General features: G+C 51.9%; 1 protein-coding gene across 10 annotated transcripts in view; it reads right to left on the bottom strand.

Moving 5' to 3' along the window:
- Positions 1-22,631, bottom strand: part of CMKLR1 (chemerin chemokine-like receptor 1) — a 78,465-nt gene extending 55,834 nt beyond the window's left edge. For 5 of the 10 annotated variants that reach the window (XR_006056719.2, XR_006056720.1, XM_042234736.1 and 2 more), the window contains exon 1: positions 22,372-22,631. The gene's annotated coding sequence lies outside the window, so the exon portion shown is untranslated. Of the gene's footprint in view, positions 1-3,575; positions 12,690-21,318; positions 21,403-22,090; positions 22,226-22,371 lie in introns of those variants that run through there. The other 5 variants (XM_060400819.1, XM_042234735.1, XM_060400820.1 and 2 more) reach the window with 4 other exon arrangements.
- Positions 22,632-23,184: the final 553 nt, after the last annotated feature.

The following is a 23,184-nucleotide window of genomic DNA, read 5'->3' as shown; positions in this document are numbered from 1 at the left end:
GGTGGGGGGACAAGGCACATTTGCAGAGGAAACTGCAAAGGTACAGAGGCTGGGTAATGTGAGATTAGAGAATGGGGGAGGGGAGGGGCGGGGGTTTTGCAGGGAGGGCAGGAGATATGGCTGAGAAAAGAAGAGGGGTCAGATTGTAAGACCTCCTGCAAGTCACCAAATTTATCCCGTGGGTAATAGGGGCCATGGGTGGATTTTAAGCAGAAAGGTGTCCATTTTTCTAAGACGACCCCACCTCTAACCCACGTGACTGATATGGGGACTGCCTTGGAAGAGGAGAGACTGGAGGCAAGAGGCCAGCAAAGGGCCTGAGGAGCTGACTGCAAATCCTCCTCCAGCTCCAGGTGTACCCAGAAGCGGCAGTCTTTGGAGATTCCAGAAATCAAGGGCCCCCCCTCACAGAGTCAGGGAGTATGGCAATCTCCCCATTTTCTTAAAGAATTCTTCCTCAGCTCACATGGGCACATTTGCCTCAAAAGCCGTTTCCATGGCAACCGCCAATGCTCCAAGAAAAATCTTGGAATAACAGAAGAGTGGGGACTGGATACACTGAGATGAGTCTTCATGGGAAAAGCCAGGTCACACTGGCCAGTCCCAGGGGCTGAGACCCAACCCTTGCCCCCAATGCCATGGATCCCTTGCACCCAATCCCTAATGCCACAGATAAAATCTGGTCACCATGACAACACTGATTCCCCATCCTTGGGCAATGCCAAGGGGCGATCAGAGCATACAAGGTACATCCCACTGGGATGCCAGTGGGAGGCAGTAAGTCCAGGAGCATGGGTGTAGATGAAAGAGCAGACTCTGGGGTCTGATTTTTGGATTCAGAAAGGCATCCTCCACCCAAAAACGGTGTCTGGTAAACCTTGTTGCTGGGCCTCAAAGTCCATCATTGGAATTCTATTTTTAACTCCCCTACAATTAACTGCAATAAAAGTAATGATGGCCTGGGGGCTGACACCCCTCCCCTCCCCCCCACTCCCCACCCCCTCCCCTGTCATTCACTGGCTCAGGTTGGTTCAGGGCTAGGTTGTGGGTGTGGAGAGAGGCAGGGAGAAAATGGTTTGTGCTAAATGACAGGTTAAGGAGACCTCCCAAGGATGCAACTTGACCCCCCTCCCCATCTTCCACTCCAGCAAACCTGAGCAATACACTGAGTGCGCAGCTTAGAGCTCAAACTGACAAAATCTCCCATCCTGTCCCTGTCTTGCTGTGTGATTTTAGGCAAGCATTTTCCCTCTCTGGTCAGGCCAGACAACCCGCCCATCAAACTCAGGCTCTCACGGAGGCCGAATGGTGGAGGGGCTGAGTGCCCAGCTCAGGAGTCAGGTTGCCTGGGTTTAATCTTACCTGGGGACCAGAGGAGAATCATTTAGTTGCCTTGGGCCTTGGTTTCCCCATCGGCAAAGTGGGGGAAAATAGTGACTCCTCTTGCACTGCACTATTCTGGGATTAAATAACTAGACTTCTGGAGAGTTCTCAGCATAGATCCTGGCTCTTGTTATCTCACTACTGAAGAAAACAAGGCCACAGGCGTGTATTTGGGGGGCACATGTGTGCGTGATCCTGACGTTCCTGGGCTCCAGGGAGGGGAGGTCAAGGGGAAAAGGCAGCCCAGATTGGGAGGCCAGATGGAGATAAGCAGCCGAGAGAGGAAGGGAGGGTCCCTGTGGACTCTGTTCCCCTTGGGCAGCCAGAGGGAGGTCAGTGACCTGCATGAACCCACCCAGAACGGGGCTGCAGGGTTCATGGGAAGCTGAGAGGGGCCTCTGGGGGAACTCAGCACCCACATCCTTCCAAGACAACTTCTCCCTGTGCCCCAGGAGTCCAGTGCCCCAAGCGTGGTGTTCAAGGCCTCCAGGCCTTTGCTCTTGCGAGTCCGTCTGCTGGGGGCCCTCACTCCTCCCAGCCTCAGTACCCCCTCTACACAAAGGCAGGCAGAGCAGCCGGCAAAGAGGTCAGAAGACAGGGAATGATGGTGCTGACAGTACCCAGTGCCTGGCTGGACACTTGGCCTTCCTTATCTCCCCATCATCATCCCCACCCAGGCGGGGAATGCTTATTATCCTCACTCAGCAGGTGCTGAAACTCAGGCTCTGAAAGGAACCAGATCAGGGTCACCAGGCAGCCCCGGTGGAGGCAGGACTTGAACTTGGATCTGTGGGCCTGCAGAGCCTGTGCTCCAGGGCACTCCAGCTGCAATCCACACGGCTGTTTAAGATGCTCCCCTGTCCTTATCACAGCGCTTCCAAGCACCCTGGGTGGGCTGCCAGGCCTGCAAGGCTGTGACAAGTGTTCAGTACATACATTCCTCTCCTGGGTCTTTCTGGCGTCCTTGGGTGACGTCCTGGGGTGGGAGGAGCCAAAACCACCCTGAGGCTGGGGTAGGGGGTGGTGATAACATTAACCCTTACTTGTCGGGCGCCAACTGCATACCCAGTACCTCTACTCAGAGCAAACCTTCAAAGTGGGCATTTTCGTTCCCATTTGGCAGACGTGGAAACTGAGGCACAGAAAAGGAATGCCACCGCCCAAGATCTCACACTTAGGAAGAGGCAGAGGTGAGATTTGATCCTGGGCTGTTCCGAGGCCCACATCTTCAGTCACTGTGACTCTGTGACCGCCCTTGGTGGCTTGGGGCTCTGCTGTGTGCAAGGCTCTTTGTTCTTGCACCTGCTGACTCCCCCCACCCCCAACCCCCGCCCCATGCACAGGGCAGGCAGGGCAGCAGTGTCTCTCACATATCCACAACCCCACCTGAAAGAGCCCTCAGGGACCCTTCGCAGCCACGTCTAGCCACATGCAGTTGCCACCCACCATGCTCCAGGGCAGGTAGGGGGCTGCAGAAGCCTGTCCAGCAGGGAGGACCCCTGAGAGATCCTGGAGCCCCAAGCAGCCCAGGCTGCCAGCACCCGCCGCAGGGCCCCTGGGGCACTCAGGCAGGCTCTGGCCCCTTGGAATGGCCTGGCTCCAGCCCAGCCAGCTGACAGAAGGGCTGGCCTTGGTGAAGAATTTAACATACACGATCCCACCTTGTTCCCAGGCTCGAGGAGGGGGGTGGGGAGGGAAGGAGAGGAGGAAGGACAGGCTGCCCCCGACCCTGACCCCATCACTGTACCGTCACCTCTTCCCAAGGAGAAACTCAACCTTAACCCAGAAAGGGTCTCCCTGGGAATATTGCTTCCCACCCTCAACAGGAAAAAACAGACAGCTGAAGTCCAGAGGAAATTCCAGAATCCTATAAGCCATCGCTGGAGAGGCTGGAGCATCAAGGGGTGCCACCCCCACGTTACAGACGAAGGAGAGCAGCCCAGAGCCAAGGGGAGCTTAAGCCTTACAGAGCTGCAGCAAAGCGCGCCAGGGCCAGCTGGGCCCCTGACATCTTGGGTCGTGCCTCAGTTTGTTCATCTGCAGAGTGGGCCAATGCCAAGCTTCCTTGGCATCACACGTGCAGGGTGTATAGACTGACCAGTCATCCCGATTTGAGGGTGTCCTGAGAAACAGGACTTGTAGTGCTAAAACCAGAACATTCCAGGCAAATCAGGACGAGTAGGTGGCCTTACCTATATAAAAATCCTAGCTCCAACAAGCAAACCCTGTGTCTGTGATGTTTAAAGAAAGTGACTACTTCTGGAGTCAGATAATGTTGCGTTTGTATTCTGGCTGTGCCATCATTAAAAAAAAAGAGAAAACAAACTTTGTTTTAGGTTTTTGTTCAATTAAATTTCACAGATCTTTGCCAGGCACCATGCTAGGTGTGGGGATGCTATAGAGAGAAACGTGGGCAAAAACCGGTGCCTGGTGGAGCTTAGACAGACGCCAGACACCATCACACAGGCAGCGGGAAGCGGAGCCCTCTTGGTGAGTCACTTGGTTTCTGAGACTCACTTTTACCTTGAAATGGGGGACCCTCCCCTTAGGACCTCCCCTCGGGAGTCACCTGGGCCCTTGAGTTCATCGCTCAGAACCCAATCAACAGAAAAAAGAAAATCTCTCCGTGGGTTCTGCTCATAAACCCATTTATGATGGGTTCTGCTACTTTCCAGAGAAGGTCTCCTCTCTCTCTCCTCCCTGACCTCCACAGCAGAACTTCTAGAAAAACCCACCAAGTCATTAGAAAGCTCTTCCTTTTTTTTTTTTTTTTAAACTAACCTGAACTCCAGCAACCTACCACGTTCCCCTCAAGCCTGGTTCAGCCCCCTAGAGTCACACAGGATAAGCCAGCCACCTCCTTCCCCTGGCAGTGGCCACTTCCTCACTGTAACCTTCCTCTGGACCATTCTTAACCCCTTTCCTGCTGACTCCTACCAACTGGAATGGCTGTTTCCCCCAGGGCCAGAGAGAGGGGGTGTTCCACAGGCTGCTTTGACTTGCAGGCTTTTTTTTTTTTTTTTTTTCAAATTATGTGTTTGCTTGTATCCTGGCTTATGTACTTGGTCCAGAAGGGTTGGGGGTCAGGGGTGAAGCTCCACAGAGGCTCCCGTATCCAAGGGAACGTGAATTAAGAGTGAGAGTGAAAGGAGGAAGGGAAATGTGGGTGGAGACAGAGAACGGAGCCAGGGCTGAGGGGAAAAATGCAGACGATAAGTAATGTCCTAAATACTTAGTCTGGGTGGGCCACACAGCAGATGCACCAGATTTCTAGCCTGGAAAAGCAAAATCAGTTACAGGAGTCACGTGCCCCTTGGTTTAAAACAAACGCATGCTGGGGGAAAGCGAAACCTTCGGGGACCAGGAGCAGAAGGAACTTTGTCCAGAGGACACGGCAGGATGCACACAGGTCAGCATCCTTGGTGACGAGATGATGGTGGATGCAGCCTTGAGGTTCAGGCTGCCCGAAGCTTCCAAACCAGCTGCCTGAACGCTGCGGCCCTTCCTGTAGGCTGGCAGCTCTGTCCCCAAAGGCCGTTAGCAGGAGCTGCTTTCCCCAGACGTGCCAGGAAAGCAGTGACTATTTGCTTTCGTCTAGACACCCAGGGTTATGCACTGCCGGCCTCATGGGAAGCAATCTCTAGAATGTCTGGGAAAGGGCCTGAACTATGGGGCCCTGAAGGCATTCTCCCCAATGCCATTTCTCTGATGTTTTGATACTCTTAGCACGGCAGTGTGTTAGTTGCTCAGTCGTGTCCGACTCTTTGCAACCCCGCGGACTGTAGCCCACTAGGCTCCTCTGTCCATGGGGTTCTCCAGGCAAGAATACTGGAGTGGGTTGCCATTCCCTTCTCCAGGGGATCTTCCCGACCCAGGGATCGAACCCCAGTCTCCCTCACTGCAGGCAGATTCTTTACCATCTGAACCACCAGGGGAGCCCAGCGGGACATTATTTTCTATGACAAAGACTAAACCCAACCATGCTCTTCACCAGCCGGGGACAGGCCTGGGACGTCACAACGTGCACTGCCCCGGGCTTGCCTGTCTGTTACCCTGATCTGTAGAAAAAGGATTCTGGCAAGGACACTCGCAACCCCTAATAGCACAGCTTTTCAGTCATTACTTTCTGCAGAGGAACTCTGGATCCATTGAATATCGGCTATCCCTTCTGCAAACACTTCATCGAGGGGTCAGGCATTCAAGGAGTCTCTTGGAATGAGACAGCCAGTGCGCTGTGAGACACTGGCGGGACCACCCAAGGCCACGAGGGACCACCAGGAGCACAACTTAGCCCCTAGAATGCAGTGATGCTAGAAGGAGGAGTGGATCTTACATCAGCCTTGAACAGGACCCTCTCAGGCTACATTCAAGTGGGCCAGAAGGAACCTTCTCCTTGCCACATCAAGGAAGCTGGAGTCAGGTAGAGGACCTAATGTACAATATTACAAGAAATCCACAGACATTAGTGTTTATAATCCTACTCCATAACAGCACTTGCTATTAGCCTAATGGGCATCCATGCACAATTCTAATTTGGCCTTTCTAATAGAAATTTTTGACTAGGCAACATGACTCCATCTAATTGATGACATTCAGAATTATCTAAAATTATAAAAAGATAAGAATGCAAATCCTCATTCCTTACCTACCACCATCCACCCAGTCCCCACAGCACCCAAATCCTTTTATTGGTGTCTTATGTCTCCTTTCAGAGTGTGTGTGTTTGTGTGCACGTTAGTTGCACAGCCGTGTCCAACTCTTTGAGACCCCATAGACTATAGGCTGCCAGGCTTCTCTGTCCATGGGATTCTCCAGGCAAGAATATTGAGATGGGTTGCCATTCCCTTCTCCAGGGGATCTCCCCGACCCAGTGATTGAACCTCGTTCTGCTGCATTGCAGGCAGATTCTTTACCATCTGAGCCCATTCAGAGTATCTTTAAACAAAAACAAACATATATCCTAAGTGCTTCCCTGTGTTGCACAGGTTGGTCTGTTACACACGCTATTTGTCATCTTGTCTTTTTCACCCAGCAATGCACCTTGGAGATGATTTTCTATCGGTATGTAAGAAGGACCCATCCTTCTTCATAGCCGCATCGTATTTCATCATTGGATTTGCCATCATTTACTTAACCAGTCTCCCAAGGATGAGCACTTGGCTTGTTTCCAGTCTTTTAGTGTTAGAGTTCACCATCACGTATGTGTTACAATAATTATAAGAAATCACTGCGTGTGTGCCCATGTCATCCCTCGCTTGTTCTTCAGAGTGTCTGGGGCTCTGAAATCCTTTTATGATGAGCAAGCAAGTTTTAAGCCCTTGCTTTTCACTAGCTGTTCTATGCTTTAATCTATCCAAAAAAAAAAAAAAAGATTCAGAGCCATGTAGACTGGGATCAGAAAAGAATTCTGTGGTGTATGAAACTGTCTGCAGAGTGAGGGAGATGGATTTAGCCCCAAGGGCCCCTCAACAACACCGAAGGGTAGAGCCAGACCTTGCAGTTTCTCAGAGAAGAAGGCACTTAAGCCGGAGGAACCAGGCTATACAGACAACAGGGTCGTGACGGACCAGCCAGATTCCTGGTGTTGACCCGGAGCTCAGAGCCTGGTTCCTAAACCCACGGGAAGCCATTTTCTGGAGCTGGTTTGGCAACCTTGACAGCCCCCAGCAGCTGCCAACTTGAAGGTGTTTTCAGGTTTCATTCTGTTTCAAAATGAAGCCAGGATCACACGCCTGGGGTATGGAGAAACCTCTCCCCTCCATGAATTGGCCCTTGCCTTCCCAGCCTCTCAGGAAAGGATCCAAAGTAATTTTCCACCTATTTCTCATGAAGAACGAATCTTGGCGGGCAACAGGGTGCCCACCCCACGCCCAGGCACTCCTCATCTCTCTCTTTGTAGCATTCACGTCTTCCCAACTTGGGGCGGGCCCCAAGGGGCTGACAGAGGAGGCTTTGTCTCCCTCCTCCCTTTTCCCCACCCTCCTGCCAAGAACCCTGGCGATGACTTACTGGCGTAGGTTTCCAAGGGCCTCCGCAGTTTGTAGCCACAAGTGGGGACCCTTGAAACTGCCGTGATGCTGAGTCATGGGAACCACCACCATCAGCCCTCAGGATCCTTCCCATCCCTCACTTTGCTCCAGCCTCCCAAGAGCCCTGATACTACCTTCACCTCACAACTGCAGAAACTGAAGCTCAGAGGGGTCAAGAAACGTGCCCAAGGTCACACAGCTAGAAAAGAGTGGAGCCAGAACTTGATCCCAAAGCCACGGTCAACAGGAGATAGTGAAGTGGGCGGGTTCGAGAGCCAGACCATTCCAGTTCAAATCCCAGTTCCGCCACTTATGACCTATGAGGCATCTTTGTCACTTAAATTCTCCGTGCCTCAGTTTCTAGATCTATAAAATGGAACAGAAATAGTACATACTCCTCCAAGTTGGTATTAAAATGAAATAAGAGAAGGAATATAAGGCACCCAGAACAAGGCCTGGACCACGTTAAGTTCTCAGTAAATTACCCACCACTATTTCTACTATTGTGATTGTCAAGTGTGATTACAATTCTTACGGTGGTACGGCTTGTCCCAGACGTGAATGTGGTCCAGTCATCAGACAGCGTGACTCTACAAAACCTCTTCTTGGAGCTTCTTTCACACTGATGACAGATTACATATTTCTCATTTATACATTCAGGAAACCTCAACGCGCACATACTATCTGCCAGGTACCAGGCAAGCAGCGAGGAAGTAACTCCCCCTCCTAAGAAACCCAAAGCCAGATTCCTCCTCTCTCTGCTCCTCTTTCCGTGGCCAGAGTCACAGCTCCTTACTCCACTTGGCCGTCCTCTCCCCAGCTCCCACCTTCCAAGGAAATGAATCAACAACTTGAAATGAGCCCACCCCTCAGGTGGGGCCACACACACTATCTCCACTGACCATCCTGCTTCCTCCCCTCCAGCCAGGCCACCCTCCTTGCTGCGAAGCATCCATGCATTCAACCCTTCTACAGCAGGAATAGAAGTGGGGCCCAGAAGCTCTATCTTCTTCATATTCAAAAAATAAGCTGATAGACATAAGCACTTATAATTAATTCAAAATTTTACTGCCATCTCTCAAGAACCACAAAGAATATTATAATAGGTATTGATGGTGTAAGCCCAGATCACCTTTGCGGGCTAGAGGGGGGTGCCCAGCTCACAGCTGCAGAGAATGCTAAATATCACAACTCACAGCTGTCCCCTTCTCCCGAGAAATGCCCCCAACTAAGCAGTGAGCTGCTCCTCCCTCACTGCCGTGAGGTATGATTCAGGGTCCAGGGTCCCCTGTTGGGATCAGGCTGAGGCTGGTCTCCACTCGAGACCAGATTCTTACTGAGCTTCTCCCCCTGACAGATCTTTGAATACAAATGCAAGGGTATGCCTCGCCAAGCTCACTCATCAGGATAAATAATACTTTTGTGGCAATATTTAAAAATCAAAACTAATACGTAACCTGCTTGATGAGCAAAATGTCAGAATGTGCAGTCACGATGAGCGCCAACCGGAACAGGGCTGGCCCTGCCTCCCTCTGCTCCTCCAGGTCCCAGCCCTGCCTGAGACACGCCTTGGACGCCTCCTATTCACTGAACCCTCGGGCTCTGCTTCTGGGGCTCCTCCACCCAAGACAGACATCTAAACCAACAAGGACCTACTGGAGAGCAGAGGGAACTCTGCTCAATGTTCCATAGCAGCCTGGATGGGAGGGGAGTTTGGGTGAGAATGGGATACATGTATAAGTGTGGCTGAGTCCCTTGGCTATCCACCTGAAACTAACATGACATCATTTGTTAATCGGCTATACCCCAATACAAAATAAAAAGTTCGTTTTTTTGTTTTTAATAAAAGATACCTAGCTCAGAAGCCAAGACAAGTCTCTGTCTTTTATTTGTTCTCTCCTGGGTTTCCTCTACTTCAAAAGAGGCTCTGGAGAGCCCCTCAACTCCTCCGCACTCAGCCCCCCTCGCTCCCAGCCGGATCAGGCTCCTGGCCCCCTTCTCTGGGTTCTGCTTCTCCTCCCTGTCTTGTCTTCTGGTCCATGACCAGCATCTCCCCCTGTCACCTTCTCTTCCCTAGTTCCCTCTCCCCTCGCCTGCTGCCCAGACTCTGAGTCATGAATGGAGCCCTCACATGGCAACCATCGCATCCTGTTGCCCTCATCGGGCACCACGGCATGCCAGGCTCCTCCTTCCCTCTAATCCCCGCTGGCAGCCGGAGCCTTCACCTCCACGCACAGTTTCTCCGTCCCTTCTGGGCGTCCCCACCTCAGCCTCACTTTGAAGGAGCCCAAGAGACCATCTCAGCTCAAGCGAACTCCAAACTGTGGCATCTCCCAACCCAGTTACATTTCCCAAACGCTTCTGGGACTGTCCCGGAGTTGCCAGCTTTTCATGTTGGCCCAGCAAGGACATGGCAAACAAAACTGTCCTTGACCATCCTCACCATTTCAGGAAACAAATGGTACCTAAGACCGATAAAAATTGATGGCATGGGGCCTCACCTTTATAAGATGTAAACACTTTACGAGAAAAACTCACTCTGTTGTCTGTTTTTTCATTTCTCTGCAGGCTGGTTTGAAAAACAGGGCCAGATAACAGGTTCCAGTAGGCTGGGGTTGTCAACACCATCATTTGACACCCAAGGAAGCTGAGACCTGCGTCACAGCTGTGTTCTCGGCCCAAACCTTCGATCTTACCCCCGAGGGAAACCAAGAAGAGATCAGAGGTCTGGGTTCCAGGCTCAACTCTGCTCCTAAATTTCAGAGAATCTGCACAATTCTCTTCCCCTCTCTGAGCCACGAGCCCACGAATCTTCCAAAGGACCCTGAGCTGGAAGGTGCCCTCTGGTCCAGCATTGAGGATGCGGGGCCCAGACACTGCCAGGCCAAGCTCAGGAGCCAGCATGGCTGGAGAAACGGGCTGGACACCAGGCCTCTTCCTCTGACGTCATATTTGGGCCTCAGTTTCCTCTTCTGGGATTGCAAGCGCTGCAGTTAGAGCCCTCTGGGTCCAAACTCTGGCTCTGCCCTTACCAGCTGTGTGACCTTGGGCAAGTCACTTAACCTCTCTGTGCCTTTAGTTCCTCATCTATACAGGGGAAAGGCAAGGGAATAGTCTATGAGAGCACCCCTCAGACCTGGTGACCCAGGCATTCCCTACCCCAGGTTTCTCTGGATGAGCCATAGCGATGGGGCCTCTCTGTGGGGCTGGACCAAAGATTTCCAAGGGACACAATTCTGGTCTTTAAATGGCCAGGAATATCATGGTGCTGAACACAAAATTCCCATGCCTTTTTTTTTTAAACAGTGTGAAGTGAGTGAAGTCGCTTAGTCATGTCAGATTCTTTGCAACCCCATGGACTGTAGCCTGTCAGGCTCCTCTGTCCATGGGATTTTCCCAGGCAAGAATACAAGAGTGGGTTGCCATTTCCTTCTCCAGGGGATCTTCCCGACCCAGGAATCGGACCTGGGTCTCCCACACTGCAAGCAGATTCTTCACCATCAGAGCTACTAAGGAAATCGCTGACACAGTGCATGGCCTCGAAATAATTTTGTGTGTTTTAAAGACAAGGCACAAAACCTCAGAATAACTCTAGTGAGGATTGGTTTTTCTTAATGAGGGGGCTTCAAGTGAAGGTCCCCACAGTATCCGGGAGCGGCCCCGCTGCTCATGGGCTCCTGTGTTCATTCCCTGCAGACGGTTAAGAAGGGGCCATGGTGTGCTGGGTGCAGGGTGGGTGCCCGGGGTATGTTTCTTGGTCAGCTGGGGCACGCTTCCTCTGACCACAGCCAGCTCCCAGAGCAGAGAACCACCCAGGATGCAGCCAGCATCTGGCCTTGAGGACCCTTTTGCCCGGGACGGGGAGGTGCTTGGTTTTGCGCAAAGATCCATCCACTCAAGTTCTGGAAGATGTCGGCTGGCTCAGAGCCCGGGCCGCTAAAGAAAGGAGGAAGGAAAAAGGCAGGGACGAGGCAGCCCACCTTCAGCTCGGCTCCCCACGGTGGCCTTGCTCTGCACCCCATACGCTTCCAAACCGCCTAAGGAACCTGAGTGTCTGGGGGTGCCCCCGACCTTTCCCTGTGACATCCTAGGAGAGAAACCAGCCAGTCACCACCACCTCCACCCTCACCCCAGGGGCAAGGATAATGCCCAGAGAGGCCTTTCAGGTGCTTCCAGAACTGCTTGCTGCCCTGGGGGCCAGGACCCCCTCCGAGGTCACCCCCACGTCCATGCAACCAGCAGGGATGGAGCTGACAGAGCCCCTGTTTTCTAGAACACGGCTCTCAGCAAGGCGCAGCAACCTGCCAAAGCCCCGCAGCAAGAAAGCAGAAAGGCGCTGAACTTGTCACTAAATTTGCCCCGGGGCCACAGACAGCTAGTGACCAAGTCGCAAATGCCACGCGTGTACCGAACTCTGGGCCCCAAGCTAAGCATGTCCCTCACATGTCCAACTTCCCCAACCACAGGTTCTTTCCTTTAAACAACCGGTGGCAGGCAGTACCAAAATAATAAAAATTAAAATATTCCCTCCCTAGGTCTGTGTTCCTGCAAAATGTTAGGCGCTCAGTTGTGTCCAACTCTGCGCGACCTCATGGACTGTGGCCCGCCAGGCTCCCCTGTCCATGGGGATTCTCCAGGCAAGAATACTGGAGTGGGTTGCCATTCCCTCCTCCAACGGATCTTCCCAACCCAGGGATCGAACCCAGGTTGCTTGCATGTCCTGCACTGGCAGGCAGATTCTTTATCCCCAGCACCACCTGGGAAGCCCATGTTCCCCCAACTCTCCCCCTACAAGGCCTTCAAGGCAGCGTCACCCGCACTTCACAGGTGAGGAAACCGAGGCTGCAGAGCTAGGAAGACGAGAAATTTGAAGCCAAGCGGTCGGATTCCAGAAGCCCCGACCACCACGCCATCCTGCCTCTCCAAACACACCTGGACAGGATGGGCTTTTCCCCCTGGTCTCCAGGCACCGGTTCCAATACACACACAGGGAAGGAAGGCTCCCCGAGTCAGAGGACAGTTTTACCAGTTCAGCAGAAGGGGACAGGACCCCAGGCTCCTCATTCACGTCACAGGACGCAGCCTTGACCACGCTTTAACCACAGCAGCCCGCAGGCTCTGACAGAAAGCCGCAGGCCAGCAGGCAGGCAGGCAGTGTAGACGAGGGGTTGCCAAGATTGCAACACTTACCCCCATGGCCTCCCAGGCTCGCTCGGTTTCTCAGCTCTGCTGATATGCAGCTTTGTCACATTTAAAAAAATAAAAGTCACTGCGACTCTACAAGAAAAGGAAGGAGCAGAGAGGTCCCAGTGGAGGAGTGAGGAAGTCGTAACACAGACGTCCACAGAGCTAACTCAGTCCCTGCCTGTCCTCGCGTCCTTGAAGCAGGGGAGACTGCCCCTTACTAACCCCCTGCAGCATCCCTGACCAGAGCCTCCCCTCCCCTTCACCTGTGTGCAGAGCCTAGGGGTCCACCATGGAGGATGCTCCATGCTGGCTGGAGGCAGCCGGCCCACCAACCCCTCTCCTGCCAGCTGTCATCAGCTGCTGATGCCTCAAGGTGAAGGAGTAGATCCCTTTCGTTTTCAGTGGAATGTCTAGATGAGAACAGGCTTCTGAGGAATGGCGCGTGAGATTCATTCATGTTTCGATCGAGCTATGGAAGACATGTGCCTGCTAAGTTGCTTCAGTGGTGTCTGACTCTTTGCAACCCCATGGACTGTAGCCCACCAGGCTCCTCTGTACACGGGGATTCTCCAGGCAAGAATACTGGAGTGGGGTGCCATGATCTTCCCGATCCAGGGATCAAACCCAAGTGTCCTGCGGCTCCTGTACTGAAGGCAGATTCTCTACCACTGAGCCACCAGGGAAGATACGTGAGCTAACCCTAATTGGTGTAGGGAGAGTGTGACATCAGTGGAAAGAACTGGAAATCACAGAGGAGGAGGGCGGGTGGGCTCTGGACGGAGGAACAGGAAGATAGGAACAGCTCTTGAGCTCTTGAGGTGTCCAGTCCAACGTAGGCATCGGCAGCCTGACTCCCTTCATTATGAGCTGTGTGGCCTTAGGAAGCCAATTAACCTCTCTGATCTCAGTCTCTAACTGAGCCTCATCCTTTACAGGAAGAAAAGAAAAAAAAAAAAAAAAAAAAACAGCTGCTAACAGACTGGGGATTGGCGCAGAAGAGGGTGATTAAAGAAGTCAATCTCATTTCAGAAAGTATTTACAGAGGACCCGCCAGGCACCTCATCTTTAGGGCCCAGAAGTCTTTGCAGGGACCCACTAAGTGCAGGCCCCACTGCTAAGCGCTTTACATGGATCATCTCCTTTCGTTCTCACCCCCATGACTCAGGGAAGAACCTGCCATCAGTCTTGTTTACAGGTGAGAGACAGGAGCCGACCCAAGGTCACCGAGCTGGTCCTCAAGCGACTCAGGATGCGAACCCAGGTCTGCCTAACACCAAACTGAATTGATACTCTGTGAGCCCCACTCAAGGACAGAAGGCCAGGGCCGCTGAGGCTTTCACTGGCTTTTTGCGCAACCAGTGCATGCCTCTGTGGCACTAAAGAATCCGCCTGCAATTCGGGAGACCTGGGTTCGATCCCTGGGTTGGGAAGATCCCCTGGAGAAGGGAACACCTTCCCACTTCAGTCTTCTTGCCTGGAAAATCCCACGGACAGAGGAGCCTGCTGGGCTACAGTCCATGGGGTCGCAGAGAGTCGGATACAACTGAGCGACTTTCACTTTCACTGAGGGTTGGGAGATGTTCCCAAAGCAGAAAGGGAAGCTGTGAATTGGGGAATGGAAGGGAGGGGCGAGCACCCATAGTCCCTCTGGGCCTCTGTTTCCTCGGCTGTAAAATAGGGCCCTTTGCCCCATCTCCAACTTTTGTGATGAGTGTGCATGATACCAAGAGAGGGACGACTGGTCCCCAAAGAGGATCTTGGCAGCAGGAAGCAGGACTGGGGAAAAGTCCAGCCAAGCCTTGGTGAGTGAAAACTACCAATCCCTTCAGGCAGTGGAAACAACACGTAAAGCTCTTGGAGGGCTTCCCTGGCGGCTCAGTGGTAAAGAATCTGACTACCAGTGCAGGAGACACAGGTTCGATCCCTGATCCAGGAAGATCTCACATGCCGAGGAACAACTAGGCCTGTGCCCCTCAACTACTGAGCCCACGTGCCGTAACTACAGAAGCCCTAGCACCTAAAGCCGCCTCAATGAGAAGCCTGCACACCACAATTAGAGAGCAACCTCCACCCACCACAACTAGAGGAAAGCCTGCAGCAATGAAGACCCAGCATAGCCGAAGATAATAAACTTGTTTTTAAAAACTCCTAGAAAGAGGAACTTTGGGGTGCTGCTGGCTTCCCAGCCCCCCGGAAAATGTGAGCTGCCAGAACGGGGAGAGGCCGAGAATATGGAGCAGACAGGATGCATGGAGCAGAGGCCGGCCCAGAGACAGGGAGGAGACCCCAGGCCCCAGGCTGATGGATACCAGGCCCACCGGGAATCCGTGATGGGCAGATAAAGGGCGTCGCCCAGCCAGGCTCTGGGAAGCCACCCTGCCCTTCCCCAGAACCCTGCTTCTGATTTCCCTTCATGTCTGGGATTTTTCACAGGAGATGAGGAAACACAGAGAAAGAGAGGCCCATGAAAGCCGGCCAGGCCCCACCGCCCCCCAGGAAAGGAGGGATGGTGATCTGAGGTCTCCTCCCAGACCCTGCCGTGTTTTCAGGCCACACTAGCAAGTGGGGGAAGGGAAGCCGGGGTGAGGCTCTGATCCTGGCACCCTCCATCCCTGGCATTTCTAGCCTCTCCTGGCTCAGGACTTCTGGTTCCCAACAGCTCCCCCCGACATCTGAGCCAGGCCCCTTATGTTCAAGCCATATTTGGTTTTCAGCCCCAACTCTGTACCACTCAGCATCTCACACAAAGCATCCAATGCCCACCTGCACCATGAGGAAAGTCCTTTTATCACTCCCAGTTTACAGCGGTGGAAACTGAGGCTCAGAGAAGTTCAATGTCCTTTCTGAGGTCTCACAGCCAGCGAGGGCAGGAACAGGTTTCAGGACAGGTCGGCGAGCCGGCAGAGTCCTGCTTCTACCCTGGGTGGCCACTCTTTTCTCAATCAAGGGACGTCCTTTTTCTTCCTGGCCCAAATCCCTGACGGCTGAAGAGGCCCCCATGAGCCACATCTGTCATAACAGAGACTGAGGATTGCCGATGCTCCCAGAGGACCCGCTCTGATGTCAGTCAGCTCTACCCCTGGCAACAGGGACGCAGCAGACCCTTCAATGCCCAGCCTGTTCATCTGGCACCAGCGGGCAGTGGCCCTCTCCCCCAGGAAACACGTCCCGTGCCAGCCACAGCTGTCATCCTAAATCACTCTCTTTAACCCTGAAGGAAGGCCCTTGTTTGTCCCAAGCTCGATGCCTACAGATATCAGCAAGTCCTGGGCAGCCTAGGGGAGGAGACCCAACATCCAGTCCAGAAAGCCACCAATGCAGAGAAATATTCTCCCCTCTGAACTGGTTTCTGGGCCAGACAATCCAGGAGATAAATCCACAAACCAACATACCCTTCTGCCAAGTTGGAATTTCAAACTCAATTATCTTGGGATCGCCTGGAATCTTCGATGGTCCAAATGTTTGAGTTTAAGCACCGAGTTTGGGGAGGGCAAGGTCAGGGGACAAAAAGATGCTGCTCCGGTGAAATGGAGGATACTGGACCACCCAGAAAGTTGGATGGGACCTTTGAGGCCCTCCGGAACATCCAGACTGCCTCCGGTCGCTCCGCGCTTCCACCCGCCACACCAGATACCCCACACACGTCAAACCTCCAAACCTCTGCTCATGGCACTCTCCCAGCCAGAAATATCTTTCATTTCTGGCCAATTTTTCCTCCAGGCACTCAAAGCCAACTCACCCTTGGAACCAGATCAAATATATGCTCCCATCACCAGACACTGTTTCCCGATTTCCCCAATCAAAGCTACGCCCTCTTTGCTCCTGTGGGAGTCTGCACACTGAATGACTGATGGGAGTGACTTTAGCAATAAGCTCTAGGTTGCAAAGGTGTGGGTGAAACTCTTTGGAGACTTCTGAGCTCCAGAAAGCCTAGATCATAAATGTATATTGTTTGAAACCACAGTCAGCAGTGGTTGTTATAGCAGCAGCAGCCTCGTACACTGACTATCTGAGCTCTTCATTCCACACCCAGGAAATCATAGATTCTGACAAATGTTCGAACAAATCCCAGTAACAAGGGATGGGCATGTTTTGAATGTCCCCTGTCCCTAAACACCACCCCAGATCACTGACTGAGCATGGCAGATGTTCTCTCAATAACTCGGATGGGGCGTCCTCTGGTGGTCCAGTGGTTAAGACTGCGCCTTCTAATGCGGGAGTTGCAGGTTCGCTCCCTGACCGGGAAACTAAGGTCTCACGTGCCTTGGAGCCAAAAAGGACTTCCCTGGTGGCTAATAAAGCAGAAGCAATATTGTCACAAATTCCATACAGACTTTAAAAATGGTCCACATCAAAAAATATCTTTTAAAAAAATTCTGAGACAAAAGGAAACTGAGACTCAGAGAGGTCATGTGACTTGCCCCAGCTCCCGGAGGTAACTGGTTCCCAGGAGCAGAGCCTGGGTCTACCTGGCTGCACCCCACCAGCCCTCCAGTCTCTCTGACCCATGACCCCCAGCAGGGAAAACTGAGCATCCAATCACCCTATGCCCCCACCTCCTTGCACAAGAGCTGCCCTCAGCGGGATCCCAGGGCTAAGATCAGAGGATCCGAGACATGTCCCCCAAGAAAAGCAGAACTGATTCTGACAGTGTGCCTGAAGAGCAGCTGACCACCCCCCCCCCCCAAACCTCCCGCTGACTCAGCTGCTGACACTTCCAAGGTTGCCAGAGTGTCTATGATGGGTGAAGCGCTCCCCTTCCCACCCACCAGAGCCCATAGGGCAAGGTGCGAAGCCTGGAGCCTAGCCAAAATGACCTTTCCTGCCCTGGCAACCTGGGGTCACAAGGCACAAGATGCCCACATCAACCCTGACATTTAAAGGCAAATATCAATACCCACTTCCCCAAGAATAAAAATAGAAGTGCCTCCATCAAGCTGGCCATGTGCTCTGTGCTCCTGTCTGAAAGTGTGTTGGTTGCTCAGTCATGTTCGACTCTTTGGGACCCCATAGACTGCTGCCCACCAAGCTCCCCTGTGTATGGGATTCTCCGGGCAAGAATACTGGAATGGGTAGCCATTTCCTTCTCCAGGGGATCTTCCCCACCCAGGCATCGAACCCGGGTCTCCTGCATTGCAGGCAGATTCTTTACCGTCTGAGCCACCAGGAAGTGCTCCTGTATATTCATATGTGTTTAACCCCCAACAGCCCTAAGAGTATCCCTTCCCTTAGAGATAAGGGCACAGAGGAGGCAAGAGGTAAAAAGGCAGAGACAGATGTGAATTCTAGAGCCTGAGGCTGCAAAGTCTGTGCCAGCCAGACAGCAGCAACAGGATTAACAAGGCCTCTGGCTTCCACCCAGCAGGGCAAGAAATGCTACTCTCTCTCTATCATGCTTGTGCCAACGTGGCAAAAATATAGAGATTCCAAAAGAGTAAATTAACCTGTCTCCTAATTTTGCCTGAAAAACGCCATGTCCTGGGACTTAGAAGCAGCACAAAGTGACTGCCAACCTGCACCCCAGGCCCAAGACCTCAGCCAGGGCCACATAGGGAATTCTGGCCTGGGGGCCAGATCAACACCAGGTTCCTAATATCACCAAGGGACCTTGGGGATGTCACTCAACCAGTTGGGACCTCACTTTCCTCAGATCTAATATGGGGGCAAACATAACTACGACCCCCGACCCCTCCAAAGTTCCACAAAAGCAGGAAGTGCTTTGGGGAGTGCCAGATAAAGAGCAGGGGCTCATAAATTTTGCCTGAGTGACTGAAGAACAGTCTTTGTGACCAGCTTGCCTTCCTTCCCCCAAGACCTTCAGAGCAGGGGCTGAGCCTGACCCATCTTGAGTTCTCGCATAGCTGCAGCCTTTACTCCCCGTGGGTTTTCAGTTCAGTTCCGTTCAGTCGTGTCTGACTATGCGAAGCCATGGACTGCAGCACACCAGGCTTCCCTGTCCATCACCAGCTCCTGGAGTTTATTCACAGGCAATCATCCACAAGCACCTACTCCGTGCCTGGCCAGGTCAAAGCCTCAGTGACATCTAGGACCCACAGACGGCCTCAGGCTGTGTGCTCACGTGCCGCCCCCTTCTCTTTTTTCCGGCTGGTGACTGTAGTACTTAGTCGTGCTGGGCTTCCTTGGCCCAAGACACCCACCCAGCTGCCCTCTAATAAGCAAGCTTGGGCCATTCTGGGGATTTGGACCACGATTCCTGCGCTTCCACTTTCTTATACCCCACCCTGGGGAAATACAGCCCGCGGTAAACTCTGACCTTTATCGCACACACGCGCTCACACACACTCAGCCTTGTACACAAGCACTCCCGTGTGCAGTGGGACCCTAGGACAGGAGTGAGATATTCTGAGTTCAAATCTCAGTTCTTTTGCTTCTGAGCTGTGACCCTGGGCAAGTCCCTTCACCTCCTGAGCCTCACTTCCTTCATGTGAAAAAAAAAAAAAAAAAAAACATTGCTGTGACTTCCCTGGCAGTCCAGTGGTTGAAACTCTGCACTTTACTGTTGGGGGCATAAGCTCGATCCCTGGTCAGGGAACTAAGGCCCCCCAAAGCCATGCAGCGCAGCCAAAAAAAATTTTTTAATAAAAATATAAAAGCATAAACACAAGTGACACACACAAAAATAAGTAAGAATAAAATAAATGGGAATGCTAATCATGAAGCTTCTCCATGAGGGTTGTAGAGAGATTTAATGGGATAGTGGATACCAAAACCTTTGGTTCAATAAAAGTGCTTAGCTCAATAACATTGTTATTTTTGTTTCCTTTTTCCAGGAGTGAAAGAGAATGGCAGTTGCCCATGTTCCAGGAAACTCCATATTTAGGGGCCTGGAATGTAGACATTTACTTGGTTTATTTGATGGGGATTATCTTGAGGATAGGAAAGTATTTCTGGGCCCAACATCACTGCGTTAACTCTAAGATCAACTAACAAAAATTCAGAATTTAGAACCAGAGACTGGAAGGGACCCAAGAGGTCACCGTATTTGTGGGGGAGACGGTGAGCCATCCATAGAAACTCGTTCTCCCTTCCACAGTACACAGCCCTAGGTGGGAAAGAACCACCTTAACCATGAGCTATATTTCACAGCCTCCTTTGCACCTAGACTGGTTCCCCGACCAGTTCCCACGTGTGGCAGGAAACAGTTAAGAAGCAAACATCCCTCACCCATGCACTCTTTCCTCAGGGATGATGTCTAAGGGATAGTAGCCAGGTGCGGTGGCTCACTGACTCACTGTGGAAGAGGACCAGGCTCCACTCACAAATGCCTGACTTATAACAAATGTCTGTTTGCTTTGAGCCATTGTACGCATTGGGTCTATTTGTTACTGCAACTGTGACCCTGACTAATACAACATTCAACCTCCTTTTTTTCAAATAAGAAGCTTAGGGCCAGAGAACGGGCGTACCTTGCCTAAGGTCACGTAGCAAATTCAACAGTGGTTAAAAACGATGGTGTTTTAACAATCGGGAGTAGATTTTCTAGTTTTCAACCTGCCCCCCAGAGCCATGAAGGTTCCTAAAGGCCCTTCAGCAGTGACAGTGAGGTTCAATGAGCTGCCGTCTGGAGTCCTCCACTAGAATAACGTCACTTTTATCTGTCTTTAAAGTGCACTTCTCCATGTAATTTCATCGGAGGAAGGCGTTCTGTGGCTTAAAATAATGTCGAAGCCCGCAGGCTGGATGACTGCTAATGTGATCTGACTTTCTGTGGTGTGAGACTGAGTTTCATTTCTTCTCCACCATTGCCTCCTGGCTTTTCCTGCTGACACAGGAGATGCAGACTCGCAGAAGTGCATAGATATTTGCTTAGGAATGAAAAAAAGCAGCTCAGTGTGCGTGCAGCAAAGAACCCAGCAAAGAACCTGGGCAAAGGGGATGATCAAGGATTCCAGCTCGGTGGTTCTCAAGATTGTCAGGGGTGCTGGTTCAAAATGCAGACTCCCACACTCCATCCTCAGGGATTCTAACTCAAAAAAACTGATGCTCATGGTGCCAGGATGGCCCTTTGAGAAGTCCTGAGTCTAATTCAACTCAGTCTAAATCAACAGCAAGAACCACAGGGAAGATTGATCTTGAAGAGGAGGTCGGGGGTGGCAAAAAGGAAGCTGGGAGCCGGGCACTTGAACAGAGAGAGAAGACAGACCTGAGACTCGTCCACTTGTTCTCTAGCCTCTCTGAACTACATAGGTCTGAGTGATCAGACTGACAGCAAGGAGCAGGTACTTGAGTATAATGATGTGCTATTTGCCTGTAATTTTGCCAAGTGCTGGTCCAAATGGCTCACCTACTTAAAACATGCTCATTTGAAAGCAGAGGGGGGACTGGAATTTTCAATAGCTAGCACTGGCAAAGGATTCACATCCTTCATATATAAAGAACTCCTAAACATCAATGAGAAAAAAGACAAACATGCCAGCAAGAAAAAAAAAAAAATGGGGATTGACTTGAACAGGATAGTCACAAAAGTGAATAACAGGATTGTAGAGGATATTCAGCATGAAGGAACAAATGAAAACTCAAGCAGCCAGATGCTATTCTCACCTTTCCCATCAGGGAAATTTTAGGAGACAGGTGACAACCAGTGTAGATGAGGCTGTGAGAATATCACACCCCAATATTGGGCCAGGAGAGTGCAAGCCAGCTCAACCTTCTAGGGCAATGCGGCTAAAAGCCTCGAAAGCCTTAAAAACACACAAACCTTGGAGCCAGCAATTTCACCTTGGGAAAGTTGTCCACAGGACACGCAGGCAAAGATGATGTATTAGGAGTGGCCGCTGCAGCTCTGTTTATAATAATGAAAAAAAAAAAAAGGAGGCAACCACATGGAGGGATGATTAATAAATCCCAAGCCATCTTCTCCATGCAGCCTTTAAAATGCATATTGGAGGAAAGTAGATAATACAGATGAAGGTTCATGATCCCTGGTTAAGGACAAGGTAGGGTACCAAACATGGGCTTCCCTGATGGCACAGACCGTAAAGAATCTGCCTGTAATGCAGGAGACCCAAGTTTGGTCCCTGGGTTGGGAAGACCCCCTGGAGAATGGAATGGCTACCCACTCCAGTATTCTCGCCTGGAGAATTCCTTGGACTGAGGAGACTGGGGGGCTATGGTCCATGGGATCACAAAGAGTAGGACTGGGAGACTAACACTTTCACTATAGGGTACCACACAAGCTGTCAGAAAAGGGTGTGTGTGTCCACATTTAGATGCTCCTATGCGGTGGTACATTGTAGGCACTCCACAAACATCACAGGTTGGTCAGTGAGTCAGTGAGTGACACAGAGAGGCACCTGAAGGTTCACCTCTGGGTTAAGAACCCCTCTTTCTTCTCTGTAGCTGAGAGGTAGGACATTCCAGCAGCTAAAAAGGTGGGTTATACAGACTTTCAGCTCCGCACCCCACTACCCGACTCCACAGCGTTGAGCTGGTGCCTTCCCCAATCTGAATCTCAGTTTCTTCACCTGTAAGACATGCACGATGAAAGTACCTCCCTTGTAGGCTTGCCGGGAGCATTAACAGAAAAGAAACATAGAGTTCGCTGCCTTTTATAACTATGGTGACCTCGCTGGCTTTTTCCAATTGGCATGCATCACTTTGGAAATCTGAAAATCATAATATAGCTATTTCCATTTTGACAAAAATTACATTTTACCAAGAGCCAAAGAGCTTCTCTATTACTGTTTCCCACACCCCCCACCCCTGCAACCCGACTCCTCTGGGCAATCAATGTCAGAGCCAAGCTTGATACCTTTGTGGCTGGTCTTGCCCAGGTCTTCTCTGACTTCAGGTCACTCGAGGTTGTGCAGGAGACGCGTGATCCCCAACTTCTTCCTCGAAGTCACACTGTTCTTTGCCTGGGGCCGTTTGCCCAAAAAAGCAGTTCACCCCCTCATTCATGGGCCCCCCAGAGACCCCAGAGCACAGCACCCCCGGAACATCCTCATCCCCCGGAGGCTCCCAGGGAGACCCCCGGTTTGTCCTGCCCTCTTTGCTCACTGGGGGCTGAATGGGACAGGACTCTGCCAGAGAAACAGCTGGAGGGAGGAGAGAGGGAGGGGCAGGAAACGGGGCTGACCGAGGGCGGGGGCGGCCAGCTGCACGGAGTGGGGGCCTTCTGGGGAGGCTGCCTGTGGCGGGCAGGCGGGCGGCGGCTGGTGGCGAGGTCTGCCCGGGACGACCCACCCCTCTGGGAGCTGGGAGCGGTGCCCACCGTCTGAGCACAAACTAGGAGCACATGCAGGCCCCGGGGCAGCTGTGGGAAGCGCGTCTGCTCCCAGCAAGAGCCTCCGGAGCTCCAGACAGACTACGCAGGAGCGTAGCTGCCTGACGTCCCACTGCCCGTCACCCCCACCCCAGGCCTTTGTGCATGCGACTCCTTCCACCTGGATGCCCTTCCTGCTTCCTGCCCCTATTCGTGGCCTCACGACCTTCTGTTTCCTTTTTTTTTCTTTTTTTTTTTTTGGGTAAATTAAAATAGCAATGAGGTTTTTTGCAGTATCTAATGAACAAAAATTTAAATGTCCTGTAATATTGGATTTTAGCAAATGTTGTTGTAGTGGTT

Source organism: Ovis aries, chromosome 17 (assembly GCF_016772045.2).
Source record: "Ovis aries strain OAR_USU_Benz2616 breed Rambouillet chromosome 17, ARS-UI_Ramb_v3.0, whole genome shotgun sequence".
Classification (NCBI taxonomy): domain Eukaryota; kingdom Metazoa; phylum Chordata; class Mammalia; order Artiodactyla; family Bovidae; genus Ovis; species Ovis aries.
Note: the sequence above shows the minus strand (reverse complement) of the source record. Positions and strands in the feature narration are given on the sequence as shown.